Source organism: Falco punctatus (assembly GCF_963210335.1).
Source record: "Falco punctatus genome assembly, chromosome: Z".
Classification (NCBI taxonomy): Eukaryota; Metazoa; Chordata; class Aves; order Falconiformes; family Falconidae; genus Falco; species Falco punctatus.
In genome coordinates, this window is record NC_137586.1 from 66,924,708 (window position 1) to 66,938,058 (window position 13,351).

Here is a 13,351-nt window from a genome sequence, read left to right on the forward strand (position 1 = left end):
CTTGGTATGAGATTTCAAATAAATATGCTGAGATAGTTAAGATTGTAACACTGTCTGGGGGACAATTCTTCAATAAAATGAGTAGAACACTAAAAAATATCTAATTTTATAAGATGTCTCACATACTGTCTAGTGTGTTACAAGTTTCCTAGACTGACTGTAATTATAAATATTTTTTGTTTTGGGAGGGTGCAATATGTTAGAAAAAAATTAGTGAATTATCTTTTCACCTATAGGCTTCTGTGTGAGAAGACATATCCAAGAATAATTTGCTTTCTTTTGGAAATCAGCTGTCTGTCACTTCAAAGGCTGTGCAGCATAACGATTCTATTATATTTTTTGTGAAGAAAATGTCATTGTTCTTTCCTTCTGTGGCAGAAGTTGTTTTGTCTTTACTTCAAAATGAGCAATAAGGATGCTATATACACCATAAGTAGAAATCAGATTATTTATGTTTATATACATAATGAAACTGTAGAAATTATGGTTTGTAGTGATACTTGCCTGGCCTTTGCATACCCATGTGCAAGAGAAAACCCTATTCCATCTCAGTCTTTGCGAGTCTGGTTTGTCTTATGTAAACATTGCGTTTTTTTTAAATTTAAGTAGGAGAGGTTACTCTTAGCAATAAAAGATGTCATATTAACATGATGTCTCTGGACACCAAATTACTTCACCATTTAGGTAATTTTAACTACACAAGTACGACAGCCACACTTCTATTTAAAGTTTAGAGGTTTTATCATCTCTATGTGGTTGAACATTTGGGTGATTACCCACAAATTAATTTTATCTATAAGGTCTTTTTAAAATCTGACTTTCTATGTAAAATCAACAGCAGTATCTATTTTCTGTACAGAATTTTTTGGGTCTGTCACATTTTCTTAAAATAAAAAAATGACTGGAAGAAGAGGTTACAATTTTTATCTTTTTGTATATTTTTGCTACTCATTTCTGGAATGGTCACCTGGGTTGGTGGTAGAAAACAGTATGATGAGTGTTTTTGTGATGATACAAAGGGTTCGGGTTTTTTTAAATATTTTTTCCCCCTTTTTAAAATTGATTATTTTGGTGGAGGGGAAAGTAGTTTGGCTTCATATGTTCTCTTTTATTTGGAATGTGTGGTTAAAGTGTTCTCTAGCTATATTTAGTACAAGGAGCCAGGGATGAAATAATACCTGTGCTGCTAGTCAAGCTCACATGTGAGTTCTCCAGAGGTTTTTGGCTTTGGATAACTACACTAGATAAATATTATACATTGTCCAGTTACTTCCTTGTAGCTATGAACATTATATATCCTGGCAAAAATAGTTTGAAGATTTAAATCTAAAAAGTGAATTCAAATTACAGTTTAATTTCCAAATTGCTCTCTCCACCTCTTTCCATTTTTGGACTGGTTGTGTGAGAGAAGACACTTTCTGTTGTCATATAGATAATGGAGATCAAACCCCTTTTGCATTTTGTTTGTTGCATTTATGTTTATTTCTTTGCATAACACATTTAAGCAAAAGCTTTTTTTATCCCATTTCCTGTATTCTCCCAGGGAAATATAACTTTGTCAAAGGTGGTTTATGGGAAATGTGACTGCCTTAATTTGCTGCACCAGCTCACTGTTGCCTATTAAAATTGTGCAAAGTAATTTTAGCTCAGATGTCAATATGGACATACTACAGTTTTATTCATCTGTGTAGCACTTGCATTGATGATCTGCCTTCTTTGCAATTGTCTTTCACCTTGTGAAACACACTGTAAAGAACTGTGCTAAGCTAACTATTTGCCCTGTAAAACAGTGCACATCAGTGAAGCTACAAAACATACAAATAAATACTCATGATCATCTCTTCATGGTGTATTTCCTAACTTCCCAATGACGGAGATGTAGACAGCCTTGTAGCTGCCCCTGGCTGCACTGCTCCCTCTTCTGCTACCCGTCTGACCTGCTGGGGAGTCCCCATAGCCCTTGCAGAACCCCAGCAGTGACAGATCTGTCTATAGTAATGCCTCCACAGCATTGGTGCACCTATAATAGACCTCACTGAGCCAAATTTCACCCTACACCTTTGTTAATGAGGGAAGAAAAAGTCAGTAATGTAAATGACTTGGCAAACACTAATAAACCCAAAAACATCATGAAAAAAATGCAGAAGGAAACTAGTGCATAATGAATGTAACCAGGGCATAACAAGTAAATCATTAATGAATTGCACCGGATAGGTACTTCTGGCTTAATTATACAACAAACAACAATACGTGAACACTTTATGCTAGAACATGTTACTTGCTTACAGTGAAACAGTTGTATTAATACTGCATTTGTTATTTGTGCTCTTATTCTGATAATATTATTTTCTCCTCTTGCTAAGGCATGGTGTGTCACAGGGGAGAGTTATTCTGGGGCTGTATGTTAAATATGCCATGCAAGTAACCCAGATCTGGGAGCTAATTATGTTATCTGTGATGTTATTAAATAATTAGAGTCCTTGAAATGGGGTCAGAAGTAACAGGACATCCCTGTAGTGCAGCATTCACAGTTCATAAAGAAAGCTAGCTTAAAAAGAAAGAAAAAACAGAGAAATTGAATGTTTGTAGGCTTTAACCCATTTACTGCTGTGGTCCATGGGTGTACTCACAGTTAACTTGTCTTTGCAGTTTTTAGATCGTTGATGCTTACTCAGATTACAGTCGTTGATTTCAACATGGGTCTGGAAAAATGATAAACACTCATTTTTTAGCAGTTCAAAAAGATTTTCCAGGCTTCCCGGTTCCCAGGTTTTTTGGTCTGGTATTTTGTCACCCCGTGTTGTGCCTCCCACCTCCCCTAGTGGGCTTGATCACACACAGAGACTATCTTCTAAGGTAAATTCAGTGTGGAAAGTAGGTCATGATATTCAAGCAGATTTCACTATCCACCATGAATACAGTTGATAAATTACATGTTGAATGGCTAGTAGTTCTTGCTTTGCTAATTTTTATCATAGTATGGTTTGGCATGGGACCTTAAAGATCATCTAGTTCCAACCCTCCTGTCACGGGCAGGGACACCTTCCACTAGACTGGGTTGCTCAAAGCCCCGTCCAACCTGGCCTAGAACACTTCCAGGGAAGGAACATCCACAGCATCTCTGGGCAACCTTTTCCAGTGTCTTACCACACTAAGCATGAAGAATTTTTCTTTATATCTAGTAAGTCTACTTTATTTCAGCTTAAAACTATTACCTCTTGTCCTATCACTACCTGCGCTTGTAAAAAGTCCCTCTCCAGCTTTCTTGTAGGCCTCCTCCAGGTACTGGAAGGCTGCTATAAGTTATCACTGGAGCCTTCTGTCCTCCAGGATGAACAACTCAAGTCTCACAGTCTGTCTTCATAGGAGAGATGCTCCAGCCCCCCGATCATCTTCATGGCCCTCCTCTGGACTCGCTCTGATACGTCCATGTCTTTCTTCTGCTAGGGGCCCCAGAGCTGACCACGGTACTCCCAGTGGTGTCTCATGAGAGTGGAGGGGGAGAAACACCACCTTGAATCTGCTGGTCATGCTTCTTTTGAAGCAGCCCAGGATAAGATTGGCTTTCTGGGTTGAAGATGCACACTTCTGGTCCATGTTGAGCTTCTTGCCCATCAACACCCCCATGTCTTTCTCTTCAGGGCTGATTTCAATCCATTCTCTGTCCAGCCTATACTTGTGCTTGGGAATGCCCCAACCCATGTGCAGTGCCTTGTACTTAGCCTTGTTGAACTTCACGAGGTTCACATGATGGCCCACCTCAAACCTGTCAAGGTCCCTCTGGTTGGCATCCCTTCCCTCCAGTGTGTAGCCCACATCCCGTAGCTTGGTGTCGTCAGCAAACTTGCTGAGGGTGCACTCAATCCTGCTGTCCATGTCACCAGGATAGATGTTAAACAGCTCTGATCCCAATACTGACCCCTGAGGAATGGCACTGGTCTCCACTCAGATGTCGAGCCATTGACCACCTCAATTTTACTGCTACCATCCAATCAATTCCTTATCCATGGAGTGGTCCATCTGTCAAATCCACGTCTCTCCAGTTTAGAGACAAGACTATAATGTGGGAAAGTGTCAAATACTTTGCACAAGTCCAGGCAGGTGACATCAGTTGCACTTCCCTTTGCCACCAATGCTGTATCCCTGTTGTAGAAGGTCACAAAGCTTTTCACGCATGACTTACCCTAGTGAAGCCATGTTGACTGTCACCAGTAACCTCCTTATTTTACATGTGCCTTTACCATAGTTCCCAGGAGGATCTGCTCCATGATACTGCAGGGCACTGAGGTGAGACTGACTGGCCTGTAGTTCCCCAAGCTTTTCTTTTCTTTTTAAGAATGAGGGATATGTTTTCCCTTTTCCAATCAGTGGGATTTTCACCTGAATGCCACAAGTTTCTCAAATATGATGGACAGTGGTGTAGCAAGTCATCGACCAGTTCCCTCAGGACCTACAGATGCATCTCACCATGTCCCATAGACTTGTGCACCTTCAGGTTCCTTAGATGTTCTGAAACCTGATCTTCTCCTACAGTGGGTGGTTTTTCATCTCTCAGTCCCTGCTATTGCCTTCTGCAGCTTGAATGGTGTGGCTGGAGCACTTGCCAGTGAAGACCGTGGCAAAAATGTCATTGACTGCCTCACCCTTCTCCGTCTCATGGGTAACCATCTCTCCTGTATTTTTTCAGAGAACCGGGTTACCCACTGGGCCTGGCACCAGCTTTTCTCTAGTGTTCCTTTTATCACCAAAGTACCTATAGAAGCTTTTGTTGTTGGCCTTGATGTCCCTGGCCAGACTTAGTTCTATCAGGGCTTTAGCTTGCCTAACCCAATCCCTGGCTGCTCGGACAAGGTCTCTGTATTCCTCCCAGGCTATCAGTCCTTGCTTCCACACTCCATAAGCTTCCTTTTTGTGTTTCATTTTGTCCAGGAGCAATTTATTAATCCATGCAGACCTCCCAGCATTTTTGCCTGACTTCCTATTTGTTGGGATGCATTGCTCTTCAGTTTGGAGGAAGTGCTCCTTGAATAGTAACCAGCTTTCTTGGACCCCTCCTTCCTTTCAGGATTTTATCTCATTCTACTCTACCAAGCAGATCCTGGAAGAGGCCAAAGTCTGCCTTCCTGAAGTCCAGGGTAGTGAGCTTGCTCTGTGCTCTCCTCACTGCCCTAAGCATCTTGAGCTCCACCATTTCTTGGTCACTGTAGCCAAGGCTGCCCTTGATCTTTACATTTGCTGCCAGACCCTCCCTGTTGATGAGAGTAAGGTCCAGCATAGCACCTGTCCTTATTGGCTCCTCTATCACTTGGAGAAGGATGATATCATCAATGCATTCCAGGAACCCTCTGGATTGCTTATGCCCTGCTGTATTGTCCCTCCAGCTGATATTGAGGTGGTTGAAATCCCTCATGAGGACCAGCGCTTGTGAATGTGAGGCTGCTTCTGTCTGTCTATAAGGACCTCATGTGCTCAATCTTCCTGGTCAGGCAGCCTGTAGCAGACCCCAGCTATGATGTTACCTGTCCCCGCCCTTCTTTTGATCCTGAACCATAAGCTCTCAGTGAGCTCCTCAACCATCCTCAGGTGGAGGTCCATGCACTCCAGCTGGTTATTGATGTAGAGAGTAACACCCTCTTCTTGTCTCCCCTGCTTGTCCATCCTACACAGCCTGTAACCTTCCATCCCACAGAAGTCATAGCACCACATCTCCATGATGCTGATAAGATCATAGCCCTGCAGGTGTGTGCATCTCTCTTAACTCCTCCTGTTTATCTCACAAGCTATGTGCCTTTGAATAGAGGTATTTATGTTGGGTCCAATGAAGCTGACTTGCTGGCTGGAGTGGCTGCAAGTCCTTTGTGCTGCTCTTCTTGTGGTCTCCTGCTGACCTGTGATACCTGCCCAGGCTCTGGGTATCTATTGCTGGCACTGGCATCAAACTGCTAGGAGTGGGATGCATTGAGGTTCCCCACAACTTTATTTTAAAGACCTCTTCTCCAGCTTGGTGAGTGTATGACTAAAGGTGTTCTTCCTCTGATAGACCCCATCAGCCCCCATCAGACCAGGTCTGTCAAAGTGAGTCATGTAGTCTAAGCAGACAAACCCCTGGCTGTGGCACCAGTCCTGTAACCATTTATTAGTTTGCCAGATTTGACTGGGCCTTTCAAACCCCTTCCCTTTGACTGGGAGGATTGATGGAAGAACTAACTGCACTCCAGAGTCCCTTACCACTGGTCCCAGGGCTCTGTAATCTTTCTTACTACTTTTCAGACTGCTCCTGGCTGTATCACCGGTGCCCACGTGAAACAACAGCAGTGGATAACAAGTCAGTGGACTTTGCATGGTTTGGTAGCATCTCAGTGACATCCCTGATATGAGCCCTTGGTAAGCAGAACACCTTTCTAAAGTGTGCGTCAGGTTGGTACATGAGTGCCTCCATACCTCTCAGAAGAGAGTCAGCTACCACTACCACCGGTCACGTTCTCTTAGTTATGCTGGTTGTTATAGGGGGAGCAGGTTAGGCTGCCTTACTCAGCTCCAGTGTTGCTCCTGATGTGGTGGGTCTCTCCTTTTCAGTCTTCAGGGCTGTGAAGCGGTTCTACAAGGGCACCTCAGGCTTTAGGGGAAGCGTCTTCCTCCTGCAGGCCTCTGCCATTGCAAGCTTCCATTCTGCTGCATTATTGACCCCCATCTCTTCTGTGTGTGCCAGTGCAGGAGTTTTTGGCTGTTTGGTGATGGATCCACTGCAGACTGAATTTGGAACCAGCTATCTAAACCCTTCTCAGCTTCCCTGGTGTTATGCAGCCTTCTCAATGCCTCCTGCAGGTCAGCGACCTGCTGCAGGAGGTCTTCCACCTGGGCACATCTTTTGCAGGCACATTGCTGCCTGTCCCTGCCCCAAGAGAAAGGTGTAGGCGCATCCTGCAGCCTGAGGTCTGCACTGTGGTCTCTCCCTTCACCAGTTCTATCTGGGTGGAGGCATTGGCTGCCGCTGGGGTATTTGGTGCAGACCACACAGCCAGAGCTGCAGCCTTGGCTCTCAGACAAGTGCCCACCATTCTGCCCTGAGGGTCAGGTAGGAGGAGTCCCATTGACCTGTGTGGATGGTCACAGAACGATGCCCTGTTGCTGGGTAGTGTTCTTCAGATCTCTCTACTTGGCCAGCAGAACGTCCCTCCTTCAAAGAGGTACCTTCCCACACCAGTTGCTGCCCCACACCCTGGCTGCCTGCCCTGGTCACTGTGGTCCCCAGGGCCACCCATGCCTTGTCTCTGGCTGGTCTCTGTCCTGCCCTGGGGTGTCCTGTCCCTGTTCCTCCCAGCACGCTGCTATGCCCACTCTGCTATGGAGCGTGCCTGCTCTGGTGCTGATCACCTCAGCAAGGGACTGTAGTGTGTAAGGGGCTCTAGATACAACTCCTGTCATGATTGTCATTAAAATACCTGTCTTCATGAGAGTTACATAAACAGAATGAACTGAAGCAGATAAAGGGGTTGTTTTGAAAATACTGACATTTTTATAGTACTTGCTCCACACAATGCCTTTTTGATTGTGTGCAGTTTCCTGAAATCTACTGGAAACTTCCCTTCTCACAGATTTGAACAACCCTAACATTTTTAGCATGACTATATAATACCAACGTTGTAATAAATTCCCAGCTTGTATCAAATATTTTTAAATAACATAAAATAATTGCATGCAGTGGTATTAATAGCATGGTATACCATACAACAGGGTGGTCACATCACAGAACTACACTAGCATGAGTCAGAAGAGCACTTACATGTGTTCCCATGGAGCAGTTCCAAATACAGACATTTTCTTTAGCTGTGATCTAAACTTTGCAACACTTTGTGCTGACCCCTGGAGTTCACAGCCTCTTGTTACCAGCCCACTATGGGAACTCCTACACTGAGAATTTCTGACACAAAGATTGCTAAACCGTTGTTTGAGAGCTGGTTTTGCCCTGTTTTTATTTTAGTATTAGCAACACTATTTACTGTACTGGGGCTGGCTGGGATGGTGTTACCTTTTTTCATAGCAGGCCCTATGGTGCTGTGTTTTAGATTTGTGACCAAAACACGGTTGATAACACCATCACCACCTTTTGCTGTTGCCAATCAGTGCCTGGTGCCTGCACAGCATCAGGGCCTTCTCTGTCTGTCTCACTGCCCCTCTGTGGGTGGGCTGGGGGACGGGGGAGAGGATGAGAGGTGATGCAGCCAGGACAGCTGACCCCAGCAGCCCAAAGAGACATTCCATACCATGTAACACTGTGCTCAGCATTAAAGTGGAGACGATGGGCATTTAGGAGGTTAGCCTTTTGCTCTGGAGCTGGCTGAACATCAGCCTGCCTGTGGGAAGTGTGGAGTGATAGGCTTTGCATTACTTGTTTTGCTTTCTTTCTTCTTCCACTTCTTCATTTATTAAACTATTTTTCTCTTGACCCATCTATTTTCTTGTTTATACTCTTCCTTTCATCTTCCCCTGCCCCATTGGGAGGGGTGGTGGGGAAGTGAGCAAGCAGCTGTGTTGTGCTTAGCTGCCTACCGGAGTTACCCACAGTGTTTCCTGAAAACCAAAAGTCTGAAAAGAGCTGAGCAGACTTAACAATCAATGTACTCTACAAAGAGCATCTTGTGATTTTTTTTCTTTTAAATAATTAAAAAAATCAGAAAGAACTTTCAACTTCCACAAGAACTCATCCTTCTGTAAGAAATTCTTATACAGGTCAAAGGTATATTTAATGAACCTGCCTGACTTTTTACTGGCTGTGCTGGCCTATGAGATACAGTGGTATCTTTTCACAAGGCTCCTGTTTCCCTGAGGATTCTATTTATAGATATGTGAAAATTTACCAGAGTTTCATTGAAGTTAAATTGCATAACAAATTGAACATTTGTTATCAGACTTTGGAATACTGGTTATTACACAGTCTGAACTAAAAAATCAGTATGTTCAGGGATTTATACAGAAAGCCATACACCCAGGTTAAGAACTGAGGGTTTTATTCACAGGGAAATGGATCATGCAGACTTAAGTCCCCAAAATGAACATTTCATTTTGAACACAGAAAGTGTGGCATTATTCCTTCACAGAAATATTTCAGCCAATGTAATACTTCTCATAGCCACCATGTTATGCCTAAGCCAGTTCAAAGATGAATGCCAAAAATGATGGGGATTCTGCTGTGTGAAGTCCTGCCTCTGAACACCTTGTTTGTGTCATAAATATTAACGTTCTGTTTTGCAAACACAAAAACCTGTATCACTGAATTATCCACCGAAAGGGAATAGTAAATTTGATTAAATGCAATGTTAGAGACCTTTGGCAGCTACTTACCAGACTGCTCCTCCTGAAGGCAAACTTGTTAGGGTAAATAGGTGGTCAGCAATGCATAAGATGGCTTCAAATTCTGGTCCTACATTCTTATGGCACTACATAATGTCATTTTCATGTGAGGAAGCAGGCAATGGTTAATATAGAGGGACCTGAATGCTTTTGAGATGTTTATGATACTTAAATGCCTAACCTAAGAAATGATGTGAAATTGAAAATACAGTCCGGTTAGATGAATTAAGCTTAATCATATGGAAGAAAACATGTTTTTCACCCTTATTTATATTGTTATACTTACTCTTTTCATAGCCTTCAGCTGGTGCGTGATTAAACTATTACAGTAGTCCATATGATAAACTCTTCTAAAATATTGTTTAAAAGAAGTCAACCTATATGTTCTTTTATACTAAAGAGATAACTTCGAGTTAGAAAAGTAACAGGGGCTTATAATTTTCCCCATTTTGCACAGAGTAATAATTCAGTTAAATTAAAACTAATGAACCAAAAAGACTAAATTCATGGGATATTTCAGCAAAGTATCTTAATCGTTAATTCTAGAACTCCAAAATTAAAAGCCTGCATATTTTCTGAGAAGTGTGAAATTAAAGGAAATATGCAACTGCATCCTTCTTGAGGAGTATGTGTAAAGAACAATTTATTGTGAGAGGAATAAACCATTTTCTTGGAGATGTGGATCACAAACTGTTTTCTCTCCTTACACTATCCTTCTTTGTACCTGGTCCTGAAGAAAAGCACAGCACATTGGTGGTGTTTTCCCACCCAGCTGTCATGAAGATTATTATGTGACCAAAAAAAAGCTAAAACAGTTGGATAGATTTATGTGTATAATTGACCCTTTAGTTCTCTACGTTTTAAATTCAAGCTCCTCTATCATCCTGAAGAGTTACTGCTCAGTTCTCCTCTGTTTCTTTGACTAAGCTTTATCTGCACCTTGCAGCAGAGTGGGAGGAAAAGGGATGCTCAAGCTACCAGTCACCCACGCTAATACACTTACACAAGGTGTGACTGAAAATATCATAAAATAACAGAAAATAGCTTGTGTCTGAAAACAGCACAAACACCCCAGTGCAATAGTATATCATCATACTTACTGCACCTTGCATTATGGTTACCATTTTCTCAGAGCATCCTTTCAATGTCATTGCACCTGTGGTGAAGAGGTTTCTTTGCCAGGGAACAAGAAGCAGCTCATCCTAACACATTATATTCTTGGGATACTCAAAAGTATGCATGGAATTATACATTCCTCTACATCTCCTTTCAACAAGGCCCAGTCTGATTTTTCTACAAGCCCATTTTCTACAAGCCCAGTGCTTTTTGTCTCTCATCTGGATATGAAATCATTAGGCCATGCAGTATGCCCCACTAACAGTCTCTTACTGAAGCTCTTACCTTTTATTTTTTTTTTAATTAAAAAAAATATAGAAGTGTAGGAGGTGGGGTGGGAGAGAGAGTAGTCTGCAGATTGACTCTATGAGTTGAGAGGTGAGTACATGTAGCTACTGTACTCAATCCATTGTAACTTAATTAATCATCTAGATAAAACAGCACCAACAGACAGAGAGCGTCTCATCCCAGGATCCCAAAGTCTACATGCTGGGATCTGCTTCTGTCGTTTATGTGACTAATTTCTATTCCTGCTCAAAGTTGGCATGATGATGTACATATCGATTTCCCCAATTTCAAATCAAGGTCCTACACACTGGATCATCATTTTATATTGCTTTCTATAGCTTTTATAGGAAACATCTATTCTATAGGCCTAATGGGATCAAGTTCATGGCTGGCAGCTTGAGCTCACTGAAACTTCCCGCTAGACCGGCATTAAGCACTCAACTACATCTGGGGCTGTGAGCAGAGTCCTAGAGAAGTCTCTATTGGTTGTTTAGGTAGATCTCCAGTCCCTAGCAATGAGGAAACCCCATTTTAGTACCTGCTGCCTTGCTGCCTTGCATGGTCTATTGCCTCTGAGAGGCCCATGAACCACTGTGGAATTTGGCACAGAAGTACATCAGAGCTAGCTCCAAGAAAACTTTTCATGGCCTGGGAGTTACACATGGTGGTGTTTCTCTTCAGGAATTCAGCCACCAAAGCTGTGATTCGAGGTTTGGGCTGCAAGTATGTAGCACAAAGAAACTTTCCCTCTTCTAAGATGCAGTTTTCTTTCCTGGACAAATTACAGTTACAGCCTGTCTCTAGTTTGTCACTGAAGAGAAGTGGTGAAACACAAGGAAGTCTTAATAAATGTGTCCTGGTTTTCCACTTTTTGGAAAATCAGTGTAGACATGTGACCTTCTGTGGAAATTTGGCTCTGTTATATGGGTGTGTCTTGTCCCTGTACATGTGCAGGTGTCCTCTGTGCTCCAGACATGCAGGTTGGGGCTCCTGGTACCTCCAGTTCACACCAACATTGCTCTACAAAATGTACCCCTGGCTTATACTGAGACTGGTCTTGATATGTGAAGATTTAAGACTTTAGTACCCCAAAGGTTTTCATATCAAGCAGGGAAGTAAATCCAGATAACTGCAGTGTTATTTAATGGTTGTAAGAATGTGGTGTGGCAGCTTACCAAGGCTGTGTCCCTCACTTCAACCTGAATTCTCTTTCAAGTACTCAAGCTCTTGTTTCAGATATTGGTCTCTATTTCTTTGTGGATTTTGTGCAAAATGATCATCATGATATATGAGCATATTTATTTATTTTAAATCCACTAATTAAAGAGGCTATAATAAGTGGATCAATAGGCTACAAAAATGTTTAAAAATGTTGCTACAAATTCTTACATTTTCAAGAATTTTACACATGACCTTTTCATATTAGAAATTATATTTTTTTGCTAGTGCAATCTACTTTATTATTATTATTATTTTAATTTCCATTTCAGCCTGGAGAGGGACTTGTTAGGTCTGGTTTGTATATAAGAAAAAAAACCTTTCAACTGCAAATATCTCTTTACCCACTTGGATATCAAATTTAAGTACAGTAGTAGTCTCAAACATATTAGTCATGCGTTTCCAAGTCAAATAAATGTGTACATTACATCACAATTGAAGTCAAAGCCTTGAAAGCTCTTCCAGTTTGTTGGTAATTATTTAAAATAAACGTACTGGTATATTATAACACTATAACATAATTATAACACTGTAACATCCCTATGATATTATCACTTGTTCTGTAATATCACCCACATGCAGGCATATCTTTCCAAGAAAAAGAAATATGACTTTTTTAAAGCCAAAGAAATTATCTTTTCTTTGCTTTGTGAAAACAGATCCTATGTCAATGCCACTTACTAATAATGTCTTTTGATAATACTTGGCTAGGTGATTTATGTGTGATACTTCCTTTTGGTATCAAAAAGTTCTTAAAGACAGCAAAAAATAAAGTATCTGTAGCCATGGAAGTGATGGGAAATCAAAATCTGTACAGTGACAGACCTCTGTGGGCATTTGTAGCTTAAACATTGGCTGGGTCAGATGTGACAGATCAGTATATGGGGCTTTTTTGAGACTGTTGGATGTACAGCTACTGAAAATGAAGCCTTAAACTTTAAAGCTGATAATTTGGTTTTTCAGCATAAATAATCAATCCTGAAGACCATGTAATGCTAAAACTCAAACCAGATATAAATCAGTTGTGGTTGTAACTGCGTGATAACCGAGTGGGAAAGAAAGATTGCTTAATGTCTTATTATTACACCTATATCAAAATACTTCAAAATACGTTTTTATTGGTATGTTCCTGTGAAAAAGATGGGTTTATTATTTTTTTTCCCTTCATCTTTATCTTTAGGTCAGTGTAAGAGCTTAAAATTGTATTGCTAGAGTTATTAATTCTGTTCAGTGATCTATACACATTTATGTATATTGACTATTGAGTACTAGGTAGCAGCCATTCTTCTTCCACACTGGAAGGAGAGGAGTAGAATACTCATCATTTTTCAGAATATTGGAAAGGTCACAGCAGTTTATTGCTCTGTTACTTTTTATA